We start from the raw sequence: 14,143 nt of genomic DNA on the forward strand, positions 1-14,143 counted from the left end.
CTATTTATGTTACTGGTACTTATCTCAATCTTCCTCCTCCTCTCCACACTCCCACTGACATTGCACAACCACTGATCCACTGATTTTTCTTCCAAGGGCACTTCAAGCTTTTAAGCCTTTTGATAGCCAGCTTATCACATAGCCATGGCCCTTCTGGAAGTTCAGTATACAAATCTTTGCTGTTACACCTTAACTGTTCCCTCTCATTACAAAATTTTGTAGCAAATCTGCTTTGTGAGCCATACACTTTGGCTGGTAGTAAAATGCCAGGCTGAGCTCTGCCTACTGTGCCCCATGCCACTCATAAAGGCCAAGCCACAGCTATGGTCCCCACCACTGCCAACAAGCAAGGCCTGTGCCTCCCCTATTGGCCTGATTCTATTCTTCCTCCATCAGCCTGGCATATCTCCAAGGGCAGGAACTTGATCTGTCGGGTTCCATCAGGGACTTCTCAACAGTGGAAATTGCTTCCCCAGAGGACCAAGAGTTGCACGAGGTAAGGTCCCAGTGTCCCTGATCCACCACAGATCCCCGAGCTCAGTATTCAGACCTTTCCCACCAGAATGGGAAAGCTGAAGGCTGAGGGTTATACCTACTCCTATGCTAAATACATCTTTTTACTAAATATTTTAATGATTTTTACAATCATAGTTGTAAAAGGGATTGCTTTTTCACTGCCCTCTTAAAAGAACTCACTGGAGCCCCGCTGGTATGGCTCAGTGGTTGAGTGTTGACCCATGTACCAAGACTTGGTCACCGGTTTGATTCCTGGTCAGGGCACATGCCCAGGTTGTGGGCCCAATCCCCAGTGGGGGGCATGCAGGAGGCGGCCAGTCGATGTTCTCTCTCATCGATGTTTCTGTCTCTCTCTTCCTCTCCCTTCCTCTCTCTTTAAAAATAAATAAAGAGAAAAAAACTTTAAAGAAAGAACTCAGTGGAGTCCTGGCCAGTTTTCTCAGTGGTTAGAGCACTGACCCACAGACCAAAGGGCCTCAGGTTTGATTCCAGTCAAGGGCAGGTACCTGGGATGCAGATTCAATTCCCAACCCCAGATGGGGTCATGCAGGGGGCAGCCAATTGATATCTCTCTCTCTCTCTCTCTCCTCTCTCTCTCTCTCTCTCTCTCTCCTTCCCCTTCAATGAAAAAATATCTTCAGGTGAGGATTAACCAAAAAAAAAAAGAAAAAGAACTCACTGGGTATCATTTAACTTCTCCTTGATCATTCAAAGCCATAATCATGTACACTAGTGGCTGTGCGGCAATGTCATGACTGGGGCCATGTCATGACATCCTGCCCTCACATCTCTCTTACTTTCCTACAGATTAAGTGCATGAGCTTCCTCCTCTGTCAACGCTTATTTGTTTCAGGACTTATCCTCTGTTTCTCTAAGCTGAGAGATGAACATGAACACTCAAGACTCCATTGTTAATGGCAATAACAATGAGAAAGAAAAACAGCCCCTGAACTGGGTGCTGGCCTAGCCAGGCTGAGGAGATCTGCTGCTGAACACAAACGCTCTCACAGAATGTCCAATCTGACCAGAACTCGCTGTGAGCCCCGTCAGAGCTGGACAACAAACGAGACTGCTCACCTGGAATCATGTGTAAACATGGACCGAAACGAATATGGCCCAAACCACAAAAACATTCTTCCTATTCATCTAATATGAGTGGCTGCTACTTCTTTACCAATTACAGCTTTTGCTTCACTTCATTCTTCCCGTTTTCTAGGTAAAAAATATTAAGATTCCGCCCTGGCCGGTTTGGCTCAGCGGTTAGATCATCAGCCTGCGGTCCGGAGAGACCCGGGTTCGGTTCCTGCTAAGGGCACGTACCTCGGCTGCAGTTTGTCCCCGGCCCTGGTTGGGTCATGTGGGTGGCAGCCACTCGATGTGTCCCTTTCATGTCGATGTTTCTCTCTCTCTCTCTTGCTCCCACTCTATATCAACAAAATATGGAAAAATGTCCTCCGGTGGGGATTAAAAATATATATATATATATATATATATATATATATATATATATATATATATTAAGATTCCCATTGACAGAATTACCTCCACTTTCTGACACTATCTTACTCAGCCTACTTCTTTGAACAGTCCTCAAAATCACCTAACACAAATCCTTAATAAGCCCTTAGGATACAGCTCTTATTTCAAAAAGGAGGGTCCCAGTGGAATTACAAGAATGACAGTAGGGCCTTTGGGAAGTTTTCTGTGTCTCTCAGATCCCAAATCTTTGTAGAAACCTGGTTATTTATGAATCTGTATACATTTGGATCAACACAAAATCCAATTAAGAACATGATCTCTCCTTCTTGCACCCCACCCCCATTATCCTGAGAGAGGGATGTGCTCAAATCTATTGCATTAAGAAGAAATAAATTTAACATCAAAAAATTATTGGTAGAACAATGTCTGCCAACAGAAATTACTTCAATAATGGAGCTCAAAATAGAATGAACAAATAAAGCTGTTGCAGTGTCTACGGGTTTAGCTTCAGCAAGTGTTCTCCACTATTTACAAGACATAAAAATGAGCAAGTAGTGTTTTATTTCCATAGGGAAAGTATTTCTCATGTAACCATTTTATTTCCTTTATGAAGCAGAAAGCAAATGTCTCACTCTTTTGGAAGGTAAGTTAGTAGCCACATAGAAACGCATCTGAGCCCAGCCGGTGTGGCTCAGTGGTTAAGCATTGAGAGGTCACTAGTTCAATTCTCGGTCAGGGCACATGCCCAGGTGCAGGCTCGATCCCCGGTGGGAGGTATAAAGGAGGAGGCTGACATTCCACTCTTGCATCAATCTTTCTCTCTCTCTGTCCCTCTCCCTTGCTCTCTGTCTGGAAATCAATAAAAATATTTTTAAAAAGAAAAAAAAAAAAAGAATTGATAGTCCAGCCCATGTGCTTCAATTCAGTCTTCTGAGAACATCCAGAACGTACTTAGGGCCCTTTCAGCGGAAAGGAAGTTTGCATTTCATCCAGAGTTGGAGCTGGGAGAAAGTAAGAACCCCGGGCAGCGGGTGCTGCGTGCTCTTCCTTCTCTTAGTCTCAGGACCCGTGTGGATCAGGGAGAAGCTCCAGACTGTAAGCCCATGAAAATTTTCCATTCTTCTACAGACTGTATTCCCAGCTGCTATGCCTCTAATGCCCAGTATCTGCCTAGGAGCAGGAGAAAATAATTATTTTCTCCTATATGGCAATGCTTTCTTTTTCATTCCTTATTGAGCTATCAAGTCATGGTATTTTCTGGGGAAATCACTTTAATCTCTTTGGAGGTGTCTCGCAAGCCCCCAGAGTTTATTCAAGTACATCCAGCAATATTTCACTACAGAATCAGAGAATGAGCTGTTAGGAAAAGTCATTTGCTGTTTCACTTGAATGTCTCTCTCCAAAGGCAGCCCTCAGCTGACTGGCCTGGCTGACAGGCCAGCCTCCCGCTGCCTTCTGAACAGCTGCACCCTCATTTGTACCTCCACTGGTTGCCCCCTAACGCCTGCTGCTGTTTCAACGGCAGACGGTCTAAGGTTCCGGAAGACTGCCATGGGGCGTGAGACCGCTGAAAGGGGTCTCTGCAATTAAAGACACAAGAAAATCCTTCGAGAATCAAAGTGGAAAAATATCTTTTACTTTCCGCTCTTCTAGATGCGCTGCTGGGTCTCTGTAACAAAAGGCAGATTAACAAAAGAAAAGCAAATACATTTATTTAGTGTAAGTTTTAAGAGAAAGGGAGTCTTCAGAGGCAGTGCAGACTCAGAAGAAGCAGTAAACCGGCAAGGAAACATACCAAATGTTAACAGGTGCTGGGATCAGGGTGCTTCCTCTTTCTTCGTTTTTCCTTCCTTTTCTCTATCTTTCAATTACTTTTACTTATTTTTTTCTCTTTCAATTACTTTTAAATGAGCCAGGCCAGGAATTGGAACTCCCTGGGTGAACAATGGGAGCCATTCCTTCCTTGCCCCTTTGTCCTCAGAGTGCCCTGCAGTTTGTGTGTCTGTGCAGGGATCCTCATCTGTAGGCAGGGGCTCAAAGAGACCTGCCAGGGACCTCCCAGTGGGTTAACTGGATTTCAGAGGGGAAAAAAACCCAGCCTTGCCAGTTTGGCTTTAGCCGTTAGAGCACTGGCCCATGGACCAATGAGTCCTGGGTTCGATTCCAGTCAAGGGCATGTACCTCAGTTACAGTTTGTTCCTGGCCCTGGTTGGGATTCTGTGGGAGGCAACCAGTTGACGTGTCTCTCTCATGTTGATGTTTAAAAAAACAATAACAAAAAAATGAACCCGCCCTGGCCGGTTTGGCTGAGCGGTTGGAGCATCAGCCTGTGGACCAGAGAGTCCCAGGTTCAATTCCCGCTAGGGGCCCATACCAAAAAAAAAAAGAACCCAAGTCTCTTCCCTATTTTTTTACTCTGGTGGATTTGCACAGTCTGAACACCTGAGCAGACCCGGGGGTAGAAGGGAGGCTGTGGTGATGGGTTCTGCCCATTCTGGCAGTCTGGGCCTGTCCTGGAGGCCTGGCCTGGGTCCCCATCTTCCTCACCCCCTCACGCATGAATGCAGACCCATGAGTAGCTAATCTTACCAGTTGCGGTCGGAAAGGTGCCTATGGGACACTGGCTCCTTGAAATGATCACCAAAACGATCTTGAGGACAAAATTAAGTCTGTTCTCACTGCGGTGAGGCAGAACACTGCCAGAGTCTTAGGAGCATCTTGAAGGAGGGAGGGCAAAGGCTGGCTGAGGTGAGGATTTTCATTCGGGGACTTGATTAGCATTGAGCGAGGATCATATTATAATACTTTATAGTTGATGAACATAGCAAGACTAGGATTTTAAGGCAAAGATTTTGAAGAGTCTTGGGGAGTAAACTGTCTCTTGGGGTTTCAAACTGATAAAAAATAAAATGAGGCATATTAAAAATTTTAGTTTATTTGAATAAAATGGATTTGATTGGACAGCACGAAACCAGAAGTGGTTAGAAGTCTTTCATGGCTGTGAAACTTTTATAGAAAAATGTGAAAGCAAATGAAGAAACTTATGGCTAGTTGGCTGTTTGTGATTGGTTGTTTTCGGGTTTCCATTTTGCAACTTTGAGGCATTTACAGGCTTAGATTTGGGTCTGTTTATTTAGGCTTCCTCAGCATTAGTGCCACCTAAGTCTAGTGGCCTCCTTGTTTATTTATTTGACTTAACACTACTGAAGAATTGAACAGTTTGATGTTCATTTAAATCAGAATTTCTCAACCTCAGCACTTTTGACATTTGGGGCTGTCCTGTGCCTTGCAGGATATTTAACATGCCAGTAGCCCGCCCCACCTGCAGTCATAAAAACCAAAAATGTCTCCTGCATTGTCTAAATGTCTCCTGGGGGATATTTAAATTTAAATGAATCTGTCAGGAAGTTCCTAGCCTTCACAATGATGTTATTTGCAACTTTTATCCTCCTTAGCAAGAGTTTCCTACAACAGTCAAGTCAGGCTGATCAAGACTGTGGAAGAGTAAGTCATGTTAATACAGACTGTAACCCTGAGGGTGTAGAGGGTTTGGCTTCTCACCACTAGCCTCCAGCCTCTTGCAGTCTCCAGTTTATGTTCAGCATTTAGCTAGAAGATATTACATCTGTAAAGTCAAGAATCAATGGTACCGAAGGAAGGAAAATAAAACATGCTAAAGTTTATCGAGACCTTACCTGTACACAGATTTCATACTGTCCAATGAAGAAGTGCCGTTACACCCATTTTACAGACTGAAAAACTGAGGCTCAGAAGAGTGAAGAGAATTGCTCCAGTCACTTAGTGAATGGTGAGGTTGGAATCTATTTGCAAGGGTCTGCTCCAAACTGAGTAGCCAGATTTAGCCAAACTTTGTGTGGGGCATATTTATACACAAAAAGTATTCATTGTTTATCTGAAATTGGAATTGTATTTTACCTGGTAACTCTACTTCAATAAACCTCTGATCCCACAGTATCAAGATAAGGAGTGTGCGGGTGCTAGCCGCTGAACTGTTGGGGTAGGGGGACAGACCGGGGAGTCCAGAGAGAGAGAGAGAGAGAGAGAGAGAGAGAAGGTGGGGTGAAGTCACGCCGCGTGGTCTCTGGTTTAAGCTCCTGGAGAGGAGTGACCCCTGGTGGCCGCGCTGCACCCTGCAACTCACAGCCAGCCCAGCCCCTGCACTGGGACCAGGCTTCAGGTGCGAACACCAGTTCTCGGTTCTGACCTCTACCCAAGAGCAGAGGTCCTCCCAGGGACTGCGGGAAGGAAGCCAGGAAGGCGAGCAAGGCTCAGGGCCACCCAGGTCCTTTTTCAAGCCATGTAGTTGGACTAGAGGTCCATTCCCGGGCTGAGTCCGCTACTCTGTCGCCCCCCGGCGGCTGATCTGCAAAAAGCAGATCCTCAAATCCCTAAAACTTCAAGGACCAAAGGAAGGACAGTTGAAACCTGTGCCTCCCTACCCTCTGCCGCCCATCGGGCCTCCTGGCTCCTCTGCCCACTCCAATGTGTGGGGAGTCAAATCCAACCTGAGGGCAGCATTGGGGGAGAATGCCTTATTAAAATCAGCAGGAGGCCCAGCCAGTGTGGCTCAGTGGCTGAGCACCCACCCATGCGTGCACCGGTTAGATTCCTTGTCAGGGCACATACCCGGGGTTGCAGACTGATCCCCAGTGAGGGGCATGCAGGAGGCAACCAATCGATGTTCTTTCTCATTGATATTTTCGCTCTCTCTCCCTCTCCCTTCCTCTCTAAAATCAATAAAGAAAAATATTTAAAATCAGCAGGAGTCTGTGTCTAGGGTGGAGTCCTATAGTTACCTTTGTGTAACTCTGCTTTTTAGTAGCTTTCTTTAGTGTCATACAGGCTCCACATTGTGGGACTTTCTCTGTGCCCTGCTGTACCAGGACTTGTCAAGTGCTGAGGGTCGCAAACAGGCTCCGCTGTGGCCTCTTCTCCGGCGTTGAGGAGCACCGCTGCCTCCCACCACTGGAGCTAAGGAAACCCCTCTGCTGGCCCTTTCCTCTGAGAGCTGCAGAAGCCAGAATCACATGGGAAGGTGATGTGGTATCTCCCCAGGGGCCCCTCCTCTGCCTGGACTCAGCTGACCTTTCACACTCGTTGTGTATTTGGCCCAAAGACCGCACTGGTAATGCCAGCTTGGCCAGGACTCATCCTGCTCGGTTTATGGGGTTTTGGACCGAGGCCCACACTCAAGGCCTGTGCTGCTCCTTCTTCTTCCCTCCGTATTCCCTCTCCGTCCTGCTCTGTGCAGGAGGCTGCGGCTTCACCAGACCACCCTTGCCCTCTGGCTGCAGGTTAGGTTCAGCCAGAGGGCTAAGAGGGTTGCTCCTGAAATCCTCACTGCTGGTCTGAGGGTTGGCAGTGGCTGCATTTCTCTCCCTGAGGCCGCAGCTTTGTGGACAACCTCTCCTACAGCTGCAGGCTCCCCCAGTTCTGGTAAGGGCTCTTTTCCTTGTCCTTTTAGAGCTAAGGGGTAAAGAAATGAGAGGGTGCTTAGTTAATCAGTAACCACGAGAGAACAATGAGCCTTTCTAAAATACCTTACTTACAAACCATGGGGGCAGGCACGTCTATCTTCCACAGCAGCTTCGGCACCAAAAAGATCAATGACTATAGAAACCAGTGCCTGTTCTTTCTACATCCTGATAAAAGTCACCTCAAAGAGTTTTGAAGTAATTAAATTATTTCCAAACCCTATCCCAGACTCCCTGATGCCAGGGGGCACAACGACCCTACCTTATCTTCCCTACACATTCCTTCCATTTGATGTAAAACTGTTCATCTTTGAACCATATGTACCTTAATTGAAACTTTTAACACACCAGATGTACTTTTGGCTTAACCCTTCATCTATGTAAGCACCCTGACTTTTCCAAAGTTGGAGCCATTGTTTTGAGGTTTCTTGAAATTCTGCTCTTGGGCTATAGTTTTCAGATAGGCCCAAGTAAAACTTTCTAATAGTTTCAGAGATTCATGTTCTCTTCGTTGATGGGGGGTAGTGGCTTCAGAAGAAATTTTTCCTCTACTCTGTTAGGTTAAGTTCTTGAGGGCTTGCAAATTAAATTATGAAAAGACAAGAAAACAGTCACATAATTTTAAAAAATATTTATATGTACAGGAGTCCACAGAAAAGAAATATGTGGGGTTTCAGAACAAGCCACCCAAAAATATGCTTCAGTGGTATGTGGATTGTTTTGAGCAAACAGAAATTTTAGTTTCAGGCTCAAGAGAAACGTCTGCTCCTCCCTTTAACAACCTAGAAAACTTGAATTAGGGGCTTTGTCCATAATAAGAGATTATCATAGATGACCTTCTTGACCCACCTGAATGGCAGGGAAAACTTTTATTTACTAAACATCTGCTCTTCTTATTATCTTGCAATGACCCTTTGAAGCCCCAAAGGCACCTCACCTCTTCCCTAGCTCAGTGTCTTATATACCCATATTCTCTTTCTTTTTTTAATTTTATTGATTTTTAGAGAGGGAGAGATAGAAACATCAACATCGATGAGAGAGAACATCAATTGGCTGCCTCCTGCATGCCCCCCTCTGGGGATCGGGCCCACAACCTGGGCAGATGCCCTGACTAGGAATCAAACTGGCAACCTCTTGGTGAATGGGTCGACCACTGAGCCTCACTGGCCGGCATCCCATATTCTCGTTCTAGCTCTGAACCGCTCATGTGTGTGAGGTATCTGAGTCCCTCAGGTATGTTCCCACTCATATGTATGTATTAAATTTGGTTATTTCTCTTGCTAATCTGTCTCATGTCTATGTGATTATTAAACTTTCTTGAGGGTAGAAGAAAGTTTGTTTCTCCCCCACAGATGAAATTCAAAGAACTGGTTAGACTCAGGGGCTTATATACCATTTTAACAAAGGGAAGAGGATTTGGGCTTGAAGGGATGATAAATTGTGAGGAAGTGACTGGGAAATACAGGATGTCCCCCCAAAAATGTGTACACACTTTGAATAATTATAAATTCCAATGGGTTAAATCTGAAAAGAAAGAAACATCTATTGAGCTATCAGCTGTGTTAAGTGTGTATACATTTTTTTTTAAAAAACCCTACGTATGTGGGGAAAACCAGCAGAAGATAAGGGTTATTTTAGTAAGTTTTGTTTATGCAGATTCATCGTAGTGCTGACTCTCTGTCTCTCGTGATAAGAGTCACTCTTTTCCTGGTATGAGAGAGGAAGATACCTTCACAAGGGAAACATATGGCCTTTCAGGCGGATAAGAGGAGGGAGAGAATTCTTCCTGCACCTGTTGACTCTCTATCGCCTTCAGCTCAAAATAACCCTTTTGCTAAAATGGTATGTCTTGGGATGACATGTCCTATCACCTTTACTTCCTTTTTTTTTTTTTTTTTTATCCTCACCCGAGGACATTTTTCCATTTTTTGTTCAGGTAGAGTGGGAGGGAGAGAGAGGAACAGAGAGAGAGAGAGAAACATCGACGTGAAAGGGACACATCGAGTGGCTGCCACCCGCACAACCCACCAGGGCCGGGGACAAACTGCAACCGAGGTAGCGCCCTTAGCGGGAACCGAACCCAGGTCTCTCAGGACCGCAGGCCGACGCTCTAACCGCTGAGCCAAACTGGCCAGGGCTTTACTTCCTTTTTATAATTTTTTTCTTTATTGATTTTAGAGAGAGAGGAAGGGAGAGGGGGATAGAAACATCGATAAGAGAGAACATTGATTGGCCACCTCCTGCATGCCCCCTCACTGGGAATTTGGCCCACAACCTGGGCATGTGCCCCAACCAGAAATCGAACTGGTGACCTCTGGGTCATCTAGGCTGATGCTCAACCACTGAGCCACACTGGCCGGGCAATCTTAATCCTCACCTGAAGATATCTTTCCATTGTTTTTTGTTTTTTGTTTTTTCTTTAGAGTGGAAGGGAAGGAGGGAGAGCGAGAGAGAGAAATATTGATGTGAGAGAGACACATCAATTGGTTGCCTCCTGCACAACCCCAACCAGGGCCAGGGATCGAACCTGCAATACAGGTACATGCCCTTAACCAGGAATTGAACCCACAACCCTTTGGTCTGCGGGCCGATGCTCTAACTGCTGAGCCAAACCAGCCAAAGCTCCCCTTCACTTCTAATTGTTCTTATCCTTATATGCTCCATCATCATCCATTTTTTATTTCTATTGCCCTTGCTCAGACCTTTGTAAAGAGTCTCTTATTGTTTGTCTTTCTATCTCCTCAATTTGCCTTCTTGCTGGAGGCAGGACCCTGGACTGCCTCAGGGGAATATGGTAGGCAGAATGTCCCACACCCTGTGCCATCTCCCAGCCTTGAGTCTGGACAGACCCTGTGAATATAACAGTATCACTCCTGTGATTAGTTTACTAAGCAGCTAACATTGAATTAACCAGAAGGAAGACCATCCATGATGGGCATGACCTAATCAGATGAGCCCTTTTAAAGAAGGCAAAGTGTCTTGACCTGGCCAGTGTGGCACAGTGGTTAGGGCATCAGCCTGCGCACTGAAGGGTCATGGGTTTGCTTCCTGGTCAAGGGCAAGTACCTGGATTGCAGGTTCTATCCCCCATCCTGGTTGGGGTATATGCAGGAAGCAACCAATCAATGTGTCTTTCTCACATTGATGTCTCTCTTTCTCCCCCTTTCTCCCTCTCCTCCATTTTCTCTAAAAATCGATAGAAAAAATATCCTCTGGTAAAGATTAACAAAAAGAAGAAGAAGGCCCTGGCCAGTTTGGCTCAGCGGTTGGAGCGTCGGCCTGCGGACCAGAGAGTCCCGGGTTCGGTTCCCGCTAAGGGCATGTACCAAAAAAATAATAATAGTAATAATAATAAAAAGAAGAAGAAGGAAAAGAAAAAGAAGAAGAAGAAGAAGGAGAGGAAGAAGGTGATGGCAAAGTGTCAGAGAGACGCTCTCTTGCTGGCCTCAAGAAGGAAGCAAGGCGCCATGTTGTGAGGGGCCTATGGAGGGGTATGTGGCAAGGAGGGGTATGTGGCAGCCTTTAAGAGTTAAGAGTGACCCTTGACCAACAGCCAGTGAGGAAGCAGGGACTTTATTCCTACAACTGTGAGGAACTGAATTCTGCCAACAAACTGAGCTTGGAAAAGAATCTTGAATTACAAGTGAGATCACAGCCCTGGCTGACACCCAGATTTCAAATGGGTGAGACCCCGCCCAGAGGACACAGCTAACCAGTGCCCAGACTCCTCACAGAAACGGAGATAATAAATTTGTGTTGTTTTAAACCACTAAGTATGTGGCAATATTTTTTTTTTTTTATCCTCACCCGAGGATATTTTTCAATTTTTTGTACAGATAGAGTGGGAGGGAGAGAGAGGAAGGGAGAGAGAGAGAAACATCGACGTGAAGGAACACATCGAGTGGCTGCCACCCGCACGACCAACCAGGGCCAAGGACAAACTGCAACCGAGGTACGTGCCCTTAGCGGGAACCAAACCCGGGTCTCTCCGGACCGCAGGCCGACGCTCTAACCGCTGAGCCAAACTGGCCAGGGCTGTGGCAATATTTTTTAAATTATTCCTCACCTGAGGATATTTTTTCCATTGGTTTTTAGACAGAGTGGAAGGGAGGAAGGAATGGGGAGAGGGAGAGAAACATCTATGTGAGAGAGACACATCGACTGGTTGCCTCCTGCACAACCCCAACCATGGCCAGAGATGGAACCTGGAACCCAGGTACGTGCCCTTGACTGGGAATCAGACCTGCAACCCTTCAGTCCTCAGGCCGATGCTCTAACCACTGAGCAAACGGGCCAGGGCAGTGTGTGGTAGTTTGTTATGTAACAACAGGAAACTAATATAGGCAGAGTCCACAGGCCTTACCAGCATCCTGGGTATCTCCATTGTGGAACATTCCCACTAACCCCTGCCTTTCTTCTTAGCCAAAAAAGCAGGAGAGCTGGCAACCCACAGAAAGCCCCCAACATGGGATGTGCTGTCAAGAAGTTCCCTTCAGCCCTGGCCAGTTTGGCTCAGCGGTTGGAGCATCGGCCTGCGGACCAGAGAGTCCAGGGTTCGGTTCCCGCTGGGGGCACGTACCAAAAATAAAAAATAAAAATAAAGAAGTTCCCTTCAGACCAGAGGAATCTCCCATATCTCCTGCCTTGCTCTGGTGTCTAAAATTCACCGGTACTCATGTAGCCAACAAATATTCATTGAATGCTTTGTCAGTTATCTATTGTCACTGTAATGCTATATAATAAATTACACAAAAGCATAGTGAGTTAAAGTTATAACTAGTTATTGTTATTTGTGAGTCTGTAGGTTGGCGTTTTGGTTTTTCTGGTCTCAGGTGGGTTACTTATGAGTCTGAAGTCAGCTGTGGGTCAGGTAAATGGCTCTGCTGCTCCTGGCTGGCTCCCTTGCTCATCTGGCTGTGGATGGCCTCGGCTAGGCTGACTCAGCTCTTCTCTGCATTCCTCTCACATCCCTTCAGCAGCTTAGCGGGGGTATATTGTCATGGCAATGGCAGGACCCGAGAAAGAATAAGCCCAATTTTTGAGGAGGGCACGTGGGAGTACACATGTGCTTTCTAAACCTCTGCTTGCAGTCATGTTTGCTAACATCCCATTGGCCAAAACAAGGCGCACATTGATCCCAGAGACAAAGTGCAAGAGGCCTATACAATTACAGGAAGAAAGGGGGCCATTGATGCAATCAACTTGCCACAGGGGCCAAATATACACGGGCATTGTTCTGGGCTCTGAAGTGGGGAAAAGGCTCTGAGCATGGCTGGAGTGTCGTGAGCCAGGAAAGTGATGGCAGGAAATAAGGTTGGAGAAGTGGCAGGACCAGTGAGAGGAAATGTGGATTGAATTCCAAGTGTGATAGGAATCCACTGGAAAGTTGTAATGAGGGTAGGAGTGACAGCATGATCTGACTGTGCTTTTGAAAAGGTCACTTTGGCTATTACCTAGAGACTAGATGAATGTTAGGGAGACGAGAGCAAAGGCAGGGAGATAACTTAGTAGGAGGATTCTAGGAGTGATGGAGAAGAGAGGGGACAGTTTTGTGCTGTGTTTGGAGGCGGAGCTGGCAGAAATTGCTAAGGTTTTGAATGTGGAGGGTAAAGGAAGAGGAGGTAACAAAGTTTCCGATTTGAGCAACTGGGTGATCAGAGAGGTGCCACATATAAAGACAGAGTAGAAGCACAGGACAGGTTGGGAGGAGGGATCAAGAGTCCAGCTTTGAATATACAGTCATGCACAGCATAACAAGATTTCGGTCAACAGTGGACCGCATGTGACAGTGGTCCCATAAGATAATAAGGGGGTTGAAAAATTCCTATCAAGTGTTTATGGCGATGCTGGGGCAAACAAACCTGCTGGGCTTCCAGCTGTATAAAAGTGTAGCGGGTATCATTATGTACAGTGCATAATACTGACAATGATAATGAACGACTACGTTACTGGTTTATGTATGTACTATACTATACTTTTCATAGTTATTTTAGCAAGTACTCTTTCTACCTGTTAAAAAAATGTCATACTTACCTGGCAGGGGAGACACCATGATCAAGAAGGTGGTTTTCCCAGGGCGAGGCTTATCCATCGCACTCAGGATGTGCTGACCCCTGCGACTTCCCCAAATGTGGGAAACTCAACTGCATAATTTGTGGTAGTGGGGGAATAGAGAAAAAAAAATGTTTCCCATAAACCAATATGCTGTGTTATGCTGGCAGCATCCTCATATATCTCACATTTATCATCTCTTTTTATTTCCTTCAATTTTTATTTATTGATTTGAGAGAAAGAGAGAGAGACATTGCTTTGTTATTCCACTTACTGATGCATTCATGGTTGATTCTTGTATGATTGAACCTGCAACCTTGGTGTACTGGAAGACACTCTAACCAACTGAGCCATATTGTCTCTTGATGCATCATTTTCTCTTGTGGCAGATTTAATCCTGTGTTGTTTTGTAAAGTAACATGCTGTATGGACTTGTAGCCTAGGAGCAAGAGGCTATACCATATAGCCTAGGTATGTAGCAGGCTATCCCATCTAGATTTGTGTAAGTGCACTCTGTGATGTCTGCACAAGGATGAAATCGCTGAATGATGCATTTCTTAGAACATATCCCACTTGTTAAGCAACATGTGACTCTATTAAGT

General features: G+C 45.7%; 1 non-coding gene across 1 annotated transcript; it reads left to right on the plus strand.

Annotated features, from left to right (window-relative positions):
* Positions 1–13,515: 13,515 nt before the first annotated feature.
* On the plus strand, positions 13,516–13,683 carry LOC118631300. The gene has a single exon (XR_004959786.1). It is a non-coding gene; the product is annotated as a U1 spliceosomal RNA (small nuclear RNA).
* The last annotated feature ends 460 nt before the right edge of the window (positions 13,684–14,143 follow it).

This window comes from Molossus molossus, unplaced genomic scaffold, assembly GCF_014108415.1.
Source record: "Molossus molossus isolate mMolMol1 unplaced genomic scaffold, mMolMol1.p scaffold_m16_p_15, whole genome shotgun sequence".
Lineage (NCBI taxonomy): Eukaryota > Metazoa > Chordata > Mammalia > Chiroptera > Molossidae > Molossus > Molossus molossus.